Source organism: Nyctereutes procyonoides, unplaced genomic scaffold, assembly GCF_905146905.1.
Source record: "Nyctereutes procyonoides isolate TBG_1078 unplaced genomic scaffold, NYPRO_anot_genome, whole genome shotgun sequence".
NCBI classification, from domain to species: domain Eukaryota; kingdom Metazoa; phylum Chordata; class Mammalia; order Carnivora; family Canidae; genus Nyctereutes; species Nyctereutes procyonoides.
The window spans coordinates 33,720,781-33,734,404 of NW_026575131.1; positions in this window are offsets into that span (position 1 = coordinate 33,720,781).

Below are 13,624 nucleotides of genomic sequence, written 5' to 3' on the forward strand. Positions count from 1 at the left end.
AATGGATGTTGAATTTCATCTAAAGTTATTTAATTTATTGAGATGATCATATGGTTACCCTTTTTTAATAGTATAATCCTATTAATTTCTAATATTAAACTAACTTTGCATTCTTAAAATAGATGCTACTTGATCTTAGAGTATCCTTTTTTTCTAAAAGAATTTATTTTTAAGTAACCTCCACACCCAGTGCAGGGCTCAAATTCACAACCCTGAGATCAAGAGTTGCATGCTCCACTGAGTGAGCCAGTCCGGCACCCCTTAGAGTATCCTTTTTAATCCTTGAAAATCTATTAAGACTTGTTTTATATCCCAGAATATGGTCTATTTTGGTGAATATTTCATGTGTGTTTGAAATGAATGTGAACTCTGATATCGTTAGGTAGGATGTCAATTAGATGAAGTTGGTTTATAGTGCTGTTTAATTAAGTATTCTAGGGATCCCTGGGTGGTGCAGCGGTTTAGTGCCTGCCTTTGGCCCAGGGCACGATCCTGGAGACCCAGGATCAAATCCCACGTCGGGCTCCCTGCATGGAGCCTGCTTCTCCCTCTGCCTGTGTCTCTGCCTCTCTCTCTCTCTCTGTGACTATCATGAATAAATAAATAAAATTTAAAAAAATAATAATAATTAAGTATTCTATATCAATGTTGATTTCCTGTCTATTTTTTATATCAACTATTTTTTTAAGTATTCATATTTCCAAATATAATTTTGGATTTGTCTCTTTTTCCTTTAGTTCTATAAGTTTTTGTGTATGTATTTTGAAGCTTTGTTATTGTGTACAAACACATTTAGGATTGGCATATCTTCTAGATGAATTAACTCCTTTACCATTATGAAATGTCCTCTATTTCTGGTAATATTCCTCATTCTAAAACTTTCTTTTTAATATTAATATAACCACTCTAGCTTTCTTCTGATTAGTGCATAAATGATATATCTTTTGTCATCATAGCTTTTGATTTGTATGTCTTTACATTTAGATAGATTTCTTGCAAAAGGCATTACAGGTCTCACATTTTTTAAAATCTTGCCTGACAATCTCTGTCTTTTAATTGGAGGCTTTATGCCCTTTGTACTTAAAGTAATTAATAATATACTTCATTATAGGTTTACCATCTTGCTACTTGTTTTGTTTATGCTCCATGTTCTTCTTTCCTTTTTCCTACCTTTAGAATTAGTGTTTTTTAATATTTCATTTTATCTCCATTATTGATTTATTATTCTCTCTCTGTCTCTCTCTGCCTGTCTCACTCTTTTTTTTTTCATAGTGGTTGTTATCACAATCTTATTCTAACTCTTATTACAGTCTACCATGAAGTAATATTAAACTATTTCATGTATAATTTAAGAAACTGATACCAATATATTTCCATTTCCTCTTTTCCATTCTTTGTGCTAATGTTATACAATTTGTTTCCTTTTGTAATAAGCCCTACAATTCACTGTCATTATATTTTCTTAATAAAGGTATTCATCTTCTTTAATAAAGCACTTAGATAAAAATCATGTTATATTTGGAGCACCTGAGTGGCTCAGTTAAGCATCTGCTTTCTGCTCTGGTCATGATCCTGGGGTCCTGGAATTGAGCCTCCATCAGGGCTCCCTGCTCAGGTGGGGAGCCTACTTCTCCCTCTCCCTTTGCCCCTCCCCCCACTCATGCACTCTCTTTGTCAAATAAATAAATAAAAACCTTTTTAAAAATCATGTTATATTTATCCACTTATTCGCCATTTGTACTACTTTTACGTCCTTTGTATATATCAAGATTTCCTTTGTTATCATTTTATTTCAGCCTACAGAACTCTTTTATTGGAGGTCTACTAGTAACAAATTCCTTCAGTTTTTGTTGGAAAAAGTTATGCTGTAATTTTTAAGGGATATTGCATTAGATATAGAATTCTAGTCTGACAATGTTTTTTCTCTCAGCACTTTAAAGATGCAATGGCATTATTTTCTGTTTTGCATATTTTCTAATGATAGTTCCTGGTAATTCTTACCTTATTCATTTGTACGGAATGTGGTGGTGGCTGAGGGTGGTGTTTCTTTGTTGTTGTTGCATCTAGGATCATCTCTTAATTATCGATGTTCAACAATTTGATTATGACACAACTTGTTATGGTTTGTATCTATGAATGTGTTTAACTTTCTTGGAGTTCATTGAGTTTCTTGAATCTCTGAATTTATAATCTTCACAAAATTTGGAAAACTATACTCCATTATTTATTCAAATAGTTTTTTGTACTCCCCTCCTTTTGGGACCCAATTACACATATTAATTAGACAACTCCATGTTTTTTTCCCATAGGTCACTGAGGCTCTGTTCATTTGATTTTCCAATCTTTTAAAAATCTGTGCTTTATTTTATATGGATTCTATTGCTAGCTCTTCAAGTTCACTGGCTTATTTTTTAGCAATGTCTAATCTTATTAGTGCCATCTAAAGAAAATTTAATTTCTGATACTATATTTTTCAATTCAGCATGTTCTATTTGGTCTTTTTATCTATCTTCCATTTCTTTCCTCATTGTGCTTATATTTTTTTATTTTAATAATAAATTTATTTTTTATTGGTGTTCCATTTGCCAACATACAGAATAACACCCAGTGCTCATCTCGTCAAGTCCCCCCCTCAGTGCCCATCACCCATTCACCCCCTTCCACCCATTCACCTCCCCTTCTACCACCCCTAGTTCGTTTCCCAGAGTTAGGAGTCTTTATGTTCTGTCTCCCTTTCTGATATTTCCTACCCATTTCTTCTCCCTTCCCTTCTATTCCCTTTCACTATTATTTATATTCCCCAAATGAATGAGACCATATAATGTTTGTCCTTCTCCGATTGACTTATTTCACTCACCATAATACCCTCCAGTTCCATCCACGTTGAAGCAAATGGTGGGTATTTGTCGTTTCTAATGGCTGAGTAATATTCCATTGTATACATAAACCACATCTTCTTTATCCATTCATCTTTCGATGGACACCGAGGCTCCTTCCACACTTTGGCTATTGTTGTGCTTATATTTTTATTTAAATATACTTACATTGTTATAATAGCTATTTTAATATTCTTACCTGTTTGTTAGTTCCATCATCCCAATAATTTCTATGTCTGTTTTTACTGACTGATTTTTTTCCCGTTGGTTATGAATCAACATTTTCCTGATTCTTGGCACGTCTAATAATATGTTATCAGAGCTCATAATGTATCTGATACATTATGATACTCTCATTATGAGTGTCTGAATTTTGTTGTTTTCCTTTATAGAATGTTAGGCTCTGTTCTGGCTGGCAGGTAAGTGAATTATTGAACAATTTCATGCTTTTAAGACCTATTTTAATTTTTGCTACAACACATGCCTTTACTCTGGGAATTGTTCATTCTTACTACTAAGTTGAGAGTTTGGGTTAATTGAAGTTCCCACAGATTACTGAGTATTCTCTAAGTATTACTTAATGTACAACTGCCCGGTCTTTCTTTGCCCTGTCTTATGAATGTTCATCTACATATGCATGGTCAGGGGATGTCCTAGTGAACTCTGGGTCTCCTTCTGCACAGCTCCCTATTCTCTAGAACTCTGTCTAGCTCTCTAGTCATTTTGACCTCACCAACTTTTCAACTCAGAGACTTCTGGCCTCTGTTTGCATTCCCCTCCCTGCATCCATGCTTGGAATGGCCTCTAGGCAAAAATCTGGGGTGGCTGTAGGAGTCTATCTTTTTGTTTCTCTTCTCTCAGGGGGTCCCAATCCATACTTCCTACTGTCTAATGTCTGAATACCAATGTTTTATATATTTTGGCCAATTTCTTAGCTGCTTAGGTAGGAGGGCTATGTCTTATCTTAGTTATCCCAGTTTTACTGGAAGCAGGGGGCCTAAAATCATTTTTAAAATTTGTATTTTAAAATATACCAGATATGGATAGGTTATAGATATAGACATATAAATATATAGTGGAATATTAGTCAGCCTTGAAAAGGAAGAAAATTCTGATGCAGGCACACTGTGGATGAACCTTGAGGACATTGTGTTAAACGAGCAAGCCCATCACAAGAGGACCTGGGATGGAGTTCCACGTTGGGCTCCCTGCATGGAGCCTGCTTCTCCTTCTGCCTGTGTCTCTGCCTTTCTCTCTCTCTCTCTCTCTCTCTCTCTCTGTGTGTGTGTGTGTGTGTCTCATGAATAAATAAATAACATCTTTTTTTAAAGATTCATTTATTTATTTATTCATGAGAGACACAGAGAGAGAAAGGCAGAGACAGAGGCAGAGGGACAAACAGGCTCCATGCAGGAGCCCCATGTGGGACTCGTTCCCAGGACTCTAGGATCACACCCTGGGCTGAAGGCGGCGGTAAACCGCTGAGCCACCCGGGCTGCCCAATAAATAAAATCTTTAAAAAAAACACATATATATTCACATAGCCTTCTGCTGAATATTTAAAAATATTGTTAAGCAATATAAAAAAGTGGCTAGGGTCTTAAAAAACTGCATAGTGAAGTTTTGCTGCCCTCTGCTGGAAAGTTTGTGTATATGCTCCCAAAAGTCTGGTTTCTGGCAACAAAGGGATTATCAAGTGTTGTGTTCCCTAGCCCAGTGACAGATTCTGTTCTCAGAGCCTAGAGCTTCATAAAAGTGTCTTAGACATTCTGCAAGTGTCTGCTTCAAATTTTATTTCCTATCACTAAAACTATTTTTACAATAAACAAAAATATGGTGTATTTAGATGTTACATAATCTAATTTTGACACACCAGATATGACCTGAATCTAGTCTAGAATGCAAAGAGAAATATCTTAAGCCATTCGGTCTTCTTACTATTTGCTCTTAAACTTTTGTGCTCCTTGGGACGCCTGGGTTGCTCAGTGGTTGAACATTTGCCTTTGGCTCAGATCGTGATCCTGGGGTCCTGGGATCGATTCCCACATTGGGCTCCGGGTAGGGAGTCTGCTTCTCACTCTGCCTATGTCTCTGCCTCTCTCTGTGTGTCTCTCATGAATAAATAAATAAAATCTTAAAAAAAAAACTTTTGTGCTCCATCACTCCATTTCAAACTCTGTGGTCCTCTGTTATACATTCCAATAGGGAAATACCTTCTAATATTTCATAGGGGGTGTGACTAGCTTGAAATTTGTAAAGTATTGTAGGGTCTTTTGCATCCGAATTGTGAATTGGTAGGATTTTCATCCTTTATACAGTTTACTTAAAAACACCTGGCAACATTACTTTATGGTTTACTACGTGATCCTTTCAGTGATTTCTAGATTACTGTCATTTTTTTTAAAAGGAATATGGTGGCAGGCAGAACAACAACAGCTTCCCTAGTAAATATTTTTTATTTCTTCCATCTCTTTACTTCATCCGTTTGAAATTCTCTCACACTGTAACACAACTTTGGTTTGTGTCTAGGCTGACAACAGCCAAGGCTGGTGAGGTTCTAAGCCATCTCATACCTAGGTTTTAGCAACAATATACTAACTGGTCTTCTTGCTTTCGTGTTATATCCCTAAAATCCACCTCTATAACAAGCACCAGAACAATCTGCCAAAAATACACATGTGATTGGGTCAGCCTTTACCTAAAGTCTTAAGTTCTTATCTCTTGCCTTCAGGATTAGGTCCAAGTTCCTTAACATAGCACATGAGCTTATGTGATTCAGTTCAGCTTGCTTCTTGACTTCCTGCCTCACCCTGTATTCCAAAACAAGAGCCAACTGTGCTTCCCTGCTGCATAAACCTTTTTGCTTCTCACATTAGTATCTTTGTCTCTTTTTCCCTCACTGTCCTCCCTACGGGGTTCCTGTCATGCTCCCTGACACTTCACTTCCTCCTCATTTCTGCCCTTTGCTAACTCAGTGAGTTTCTAGTGGATGGTCTCCTTTGTTTGATTGCTTTATTATCTTTACAAGCAGGAACTATGTCTTATGTTTAATCCTCTGCATCAAATACAGTTCCCAGCAAACATATACTGTTTAATAACTAATTGCCAAATAATTAAATAGGTTTAGTAAATGAGTACCAGCAGCATGAGTGTGGTAAGCTCCAAATTATCAGTGTCCCGATGTGCAGGTATGAAATGTTCTCCTGTCTTACAAATGTCCTATGTTATTGTAGACAGGCTCTGTTTAGAGGTTGTTTGAGACATTAAGATATGCTTGTATGATAAGACTTGCAATTTGACTCCACCCCAGACATAGTGACAAAGAATTTTGCTTGGATAATATACAAAACTTAAATATCTGGGATACATTCTCTTGTGTGCAATTCTGCAAAAATGTAAGATCTGTGGAATATGCTTTTTGTAGAAATGGTAACTTCATACTTATAGAGTGTAAGAAATATCTGGAAAAATATTAAAAGTCTTACATTGCTTATTATATTTATAGGAAAGAAGCTCAACTAAAGGACATAGTGTGGAGGCCGAGAAAAACCAAGGCCATTCCACCTCAAGTTTAGCATTAGCACAAGTACAGCCATCTTAGGCCCCTGTGAATAAGAGCTGAACTTTATAGGAAAAAACTGCAGAATGTCCTCAATGTCCTCACAGGGAATCCCATATCAAAAAGACAACAGAGGGATCCCTGGGTGGCGCAGCGGTTTGGCGCCTGCCTTTGGCCCAGGGCCTGATCCTGGAGACCTGGGATCGAATCCCACATCGGCTCCTGGTGCATGGAACCTGCTTCTCCCTCTGCCTGTGTCTCTGCCTCTCTCTCTCTCTGTGACTATCATAAATTAAAAAAAAAAAAAAAAAAAGACAACAGAGCTCAGAATTGCCCTCGGCAGAGAATCCCATATCAGAAAGACAACAGAGCCCACACCTGTGGTAGAAAGTCCCATATTAGAATGAGAACAGAGCTCAATACCCTTGAAAGCCCCATATCAAAATGTAAACAGAACTTGAGAAATTCCTCCACCCCTTTTGAAAATCCCCTAGACCAGCCTATAAAAAACCCAGCTGTAATCCACTTTGGGGTCCAAGTCCCTGCTCTGCTGTGTCAGGTATACTTGGACCCAAGCTCGAGCTTGCTAATAAACCCTCGGTGTTGGCTCCTTGGTGGTTTCTCGGATTCACAATCTTGGGCACAACAATAGGATCTATGATAGCAGATAGATTAGCAGAGTGATGAATTTGTTAGCATTTAAAGAAGCAGCAGCACATATGTGAGTATAATCAACATCTCTAGTAGGGGTGTGGATAAAAATCTTGTAAAAAAATTTTGGAGTTAGATTATTTTAATGCTATTTTTATTTAAAAATATATATGAATAGTATTTCATATTTAATATATATTTTGAGCCTTTGCAAAGTAAAGCAAAATGAATTTTGAAACATTATTACCATATGCTGTCCCCAGAGAAACAACATTTAGAGTCTCAAGAGAACGAATTGATCACTATATGACACAAACCACGAGGATTCCTCTAGATAAGTAACTGAACACCGCATTTTCTTCAATTAGATAAATGTCTGGTGTTATGTTTCTATAATTTATGTAAATTGCAACCATAGACCTACCAATTACCCTATTTAAACTTGGCTGGTTCCCCAAAGACTTCTTAGGCGAAAACTTATAATAATTAGTTGCCTATCTTTTCAGAGCCACTGGGGGGTACTAAAACTCTAGATCATATTTTTTGTAACATTCTATTTTTACAAATCTCTTCTAGCCAGAATTTTTTTTACATTAAATGGAAGAATAATTGGAATAAACATTTTTGCGTGTGTTTGGGGATTTTATGGGAAAGGATGTTTGAAATATAGTATTTAAAGCCAAACAATAGTCTAACCTTTATTTAAAAAAATTGGGGGAGGCGGGCTGGGGGTGGGGGTGAATGGGTGACGGGCACTGAGGGGGGGCACTTGACGGGATGAGCACTGGGGGTTATTCTGTATGTTGGCAAATTGAACACCAATAAAAAATAAACTTATTATTAAAAAAAAAAGAAAGAAATGTACCAGAAAAAAAAATTGAAACAGATTTTTTTGGAAAAATATTCTGGAATATCTTATATTGATAATTCACAAGAACTTCTGTTTAATATTCTTTTTATGGAGGTTAATATTAATTTTCATAAAAAATTTTAAAACATAAAAATCAAGAAAAGACACAGCTAGCCCTTTTGCTACTTATATAGGCACATATTATAATGGCTGGATAGAGACATGAATACAGTATAGATGTCAATTATTGCTGCCTTCATTGACCTAGACTATATCTCAGCTGTTATATTTGCATCATGCTGCTGCTGCATTGGTGGAATCTCATGTTTGTTCTTTTTCTTTGAAGAAAAAACATAGAAAATTATTTATTCAGTTATCTTTTGTCAACACAGATGTAAGCATTGGTTGGAGGTCAAAATAACTTCCTACATCATATGCCTGAAAAAAAGTATTTCCCCCAAGTTATTAGTGGACCACTTTGTCAATTTCCTTTTTTTTTACGATTTTATTTATTTATTCACAAGACATGCACACAGAGAGAGAGGCAGAGACACAGGCAGAGGGAGAAACAGGCTCCATGCAGGAAGCCTGATGTGGGACTCAATACTAGGTCTCCAGGATTACGCCCCGGGCTGAAGGCGGAGCTAAACTGCTGAACCAACTGGGCTGCCCTGTCAATTTCCTTTAAAAAAAAATAGTTTTATGGATATAATTCACATACCACCGAATTATTAAAGTATGCAAGTCAGTGTTTAGTGTAATCATCACATTTAATTTTAGGACATTTTCATCATCCTAAAAGGAAACCATACTCTTTAACTTTCACCCCTAAATCCACCCATGCCTCCAGCTCTAAGTAAACACAAAAGTACTTTCTGTCTCTTTATAGATTTCCATATACTGGCCATTTCGTATAAATGGAATAATTCCAAATGCAGCCTTTTGTGACTGACTTCTCTCCTTAGCATAGTTTTCAAGGCTCATCTTCATTGCAGGTACCAGTTCTTTATTCCTTTGTATTCTGAGGAATACAAAGAGGGGGAGGAAGAGAATCTCAGGCTGACTTTATGCCAAGCACGGGATCCCATGTGGAGGGCTCAGTCTCACGATCTTGAGATCATGACCTGAGCTGAAACTAAGAGTCAGAGACTCAACCAATTTAGCCATCCAGGCACCCCAATCCCAATACTGTTCTCTTAAAATCAGTATTTACCGTGTAGCAAAATGTCCTGTCAAACACATCTTTTATTACTAAGCTTTTATAAATTGGGGAGAAAATGTGCAAAATCAAAGTCAGTCTGAATATGTTTCTGGGACTATGTAGCACCAAATAATAGACCAATAACCTGAATCATGTGATGTAAAAGGGAAGGCTCTTGGTTCAGTTTTTGCTCAGTTAAGGATGGGTGATTTGCTCCCATCTATGAATCTGTAGGTGCCATTAGAAACAAGTAAAAATGCAGGGTGCCTGGGTGGTGCAGTCCGTTAAGGTGTCTGACTCTTGCAGTTAGTTAAGGTGACCAACTCTTGGTTTCAGCTCCTGTCACGATCTCAGAGTCGTGAGATCAAGCCCAGTGCCTGGCTCAGGCTCAGGGCAGAGTCTACTTAAGTTTCTCTCCTCCTCTCCCTTTGCTCCTCCCATTCGTGCTCACACGCACTCTCTCAAATAAATAAATAAATCCTTAGGAAAAAAAGAAACAAGGAAAAATGAAAGAAGCTTGTGTTTGTAAGGGATTTGGTGGAAAGTTTCCTACTGCCCTAGAATAGTGAGACAAACCAGAGAAGAGAAAGACCACACTGGAGAGGGACTGAAATGCAATACTGCTGTACCTCAATCATTCTTCCTTATTTCTCTTGAGAGCCTTGATTGACAAACTAAAGATCCTAGAGACTGGCAAGCAAATTGATTTTGTAAGATTAGAAAAGCCTGAAATTGGAGTTAGGAGAAGCAAATTTGGGTCCTGCTCCATCAATTCCTGGTGGTATTTCAGAAAGACAATTAAGGGGCCATTTCCTCCCCTGCCCAAAGTGGCAATGTTCTCTTCTGACAATTTCTGTGAAGATTAAATGAGGTTATGGGAAGCACTAGATGCTTAACCCAGGGTCAGGATGGACCTGCTTTGTTTTCAGTTGTATACCCAGAAGCCCAGCCTGGGACTGGTAGCAGATAAGGTTCCAAGAAGTATATGTTGAGGGAATGAATGAAGCATTTGGTACACTGTAAGGAGTTATTCAAATGTTCTTTCTGATTTATTACGCCTTTTCTTCCAATTTATTTAATCTTCCACATTAAGCGGTGTGATGGCTCTTATTCTGAAAATATGAATTCCTACCTGACGTTCTTTTGACCTCCTTTATTATAAATAAAACCATAAAAGCAAAGACTTTTCATTTGAATTTTTCACACATTTCACCACTGTTTGCATTTTTGCAGTGTGCTACTTCCTCCTAAACATTTTTACTTTTTGTGTGACTCATTTTCTTGGCACCCTCCTCCTTCTTAGAGAACTCCGCAATGTAAAGTTAGTATAAATCTGAGTCTTTCTTTAGGTGCAGGTGGCAGTGGTTTAATGATCTTATGAAGTCTGTACCAGCTAGCCAGCTGATATGACACAACAATCACTTCCAACTGTTAAATCCTTTTAATTCAACAAGTCTTGGATTTGGCAGATGAAGTTCATCTGTCTTCTCAAATGCAGTACAAGACACTATGAATTTGTGTAGATCATTCAAAGGGCATTTGCTAGACATGCCCTAACTTATATTTTCAAAAAATTCAGATTCTCATATAATGAATCCAGATGGCATAAAGCAAGATATACCAATAAGCACTTAATAGGGTAAAACCAAATTGGGTAATGTGAGATATTAGCAATTTTTTAGCCAGAAAATACCAGATGCCACTCTCTTTGACCTCAGTAGTCAAAACATACTTAGTAAACACCTGCTATGTATCAGGCACTGTGTCAGACCATGGTTAGCAAACCCAGATATTATTCCTCAGCCCATGGAACAGACCATAAGGTCTACTGGGAGAGACAGATTGAATTAATCCCACAAATGCGGGATTGAGGGAAGTGGGAAGTAAATTGGGTGCAAGAAACAAATTTCTATGAAAGCACCAAACAGGGGAACCCAACCTAGATGACAAGGAAGGATTCCTTGAGCTAAAGGAAGTGCAAGAGCTAATAGGGAAGAGAATGGCACACCACACTGGGGAAACCGCATGTACTAAGGTCGCCATGGGGAGCTTAGCAAGTGTGCCAGGCTGAGAAAGCACCAAGGAGGGGCTTAGGGAAGAGGAATCAGATGGAAAGGTATAGGAAGGTCAGAATCAGCAAGACAATATGGGCCACATGAAGAATTCTTTTCTTTATCCCTTGAATAATAAGAACCCTCAGAAGAGCGTGGTTTCATTTTTTTGTTTGTTTGTTTTGTTTTGTTTTTTTGTTTAATTGAAGAATAACATCATAGGGTAAGATGCACAACCCTAAAATGTGTATATAGTCCAATAATATTTATACATGTATACACTGCATAACAATCACCCAGATCAAGATGCAGAACATTTCCACCATTCCAGAAAGTTCCTCATGTCCCCTTTGAGTCAACATACCCTCTCCACACCAAACACTAGGAATCAATTATTTATCAGCATAGATTGTTCTTGCCTGTTATTGAAATTCATATAAATGAAATCATACTACACACAGTTTTGTATCTGGATGTACTTCATTTAACATCGTGCTTATGAGGGATCCCTGGGTGGCGCAGCGGTTTGGTGCCTGCCTTTGGCCCAGGGCGCGATCCTGGAGACCTGGGATCGAATCCCACATCGGGCTCCCGGTGCATGGAGCCTGCTTCTCCCTCTGCCTCTCTCTCTCTCTCTCTCTCTCTCTCTCTCTCTCTGTGACTATCATAAATAAATAAATTTTAAAAAAAATTCTTAAAAAAAAAAAAAACATTGTGCTTATGCGATTCAGCCATAGTACTAAATTTAACAGAAGCCTTAGAAGGGTTTGACTCAGAAATGAAACAAAAACTAACAGTAACTTGGTAACAGCTCTTGACTCCTGTGTTTAGTTGATATTTGTGGTTAACAGAGTCAGCTGTGCATTTGAAGGGATACTTGCATACTTGCTCATCCTTAATTATTTTCATTGCATACAAGTTTTTCCTTCCAGATATCAACTATGAATGAATTTCAAACAAGTTTATTGTCCAACTACAGGGTCTTTATTATAGTTACCTGGGATATACTCAAGAAATATATCTGTTAAACGAATAACAGGATAAATACTTCAGGGAAGAAGACTCCGTGTAAGTAGAATTGCTGTTTTATCTCAAGTGTAATGGAAGGAATGACAGTTTCATGTTTTTTGATGCATCTGAATAGGCAATGGCATTGTAGCTTTTAAATACTGTCTTTATTCATAAAAATGAATGGATTGAACTAATTAATCTCTCAGATCCTTGAAGCTCTATGAATTGAATCTGTTAGTGGTGGTTTTGTTGATTGGTTTTCATTATGCTTCCATACTGCTGCTTTTTAATGGAAATGTCAAACAAAAAGCTTCTTAGCTGTGTGACTTTGAAGTCTCAAGGTGAGCATGAGTAACATCTATTACCTGAAAAAGGCACGTGAAATTTTTTTTTAAAAGATTCTATTTATTCATGAGAGACACAGACTGAGAGAGAGAGGCAGAGACACAGGCAGAGGGAGAAGCAGGCTCCATGCAGGGAGCCCGATGTGGGGCTCGATCCTGGGACCCCAGGATCATGCCCTGAGTCAAAGGCAGGCACTAAACCGATGAGCCACCCAGGGATCCCCGACACGTGAAATTTTTTTGCAAATGTTAAGGTATATTTTGACTACCAATCTTATTAGTGCTTTTGTTTACCTCAGTTCTGTTATTAATGCTTCTGTTTTACACTGTGTGAATCCTGTAACTGGTTTTTTACTTACTTAATAGCTTTGATCAGCATGTAGAAATCTACAGTTCCTCTAGATTAAAACAGAGATCCTTCTAAAATCTCTGCATTGGGTTTTTGGGGGATTAAGACATTGTTTTATTATTGCCAGAGCTACTGAGTAATGACAATGACAGTTTCTGAGCATGCTTTTCCATATCTTCATTCCTTTTCTTTTTTAAAAAGTAATTCTTTTATAGGGATGTATTCATATGCTTTAAAGAATGAAAGGATAAGGGCACCTCGGTGGTGTAGTTGGTTGAGTGTTCAACTCTTAGTTTTGGCTCAGGTCATGATCTTAGGGTTGTGAGACCAAGCCCCTAGTTGGGCTCCACTCTCAGCACAGAGTCTGCTTAACACTCTTCTCCCTCTCCCTCTGCATCTCCTCCTCTTAAATAAATCTGTAAAAACAGAAATAAATTATGAAAGGATATAAAGTCTCCCACCTTCTCTTTCAGAGCTTTCTCCCTTTCAAAGGGAAAGCAATGTTGCTAGTTACTCATGTAGATTTCCACAGAAGTTTTGTGCAAATAGATATACATACTTTTGTAGTGCAAATGATAACATTCTATCCTGTTCTGTACCTTGTTTTTGTTTTGTTTTTAAGCACATAAGCTACTTCATCAGAAAAATGGGAATCACTTGAGTACCCACCTCATAGTTGTGAAAATTAAATAAGCTTAACATATGCAAAGTACTTAGAAAGTACCAAGTGTA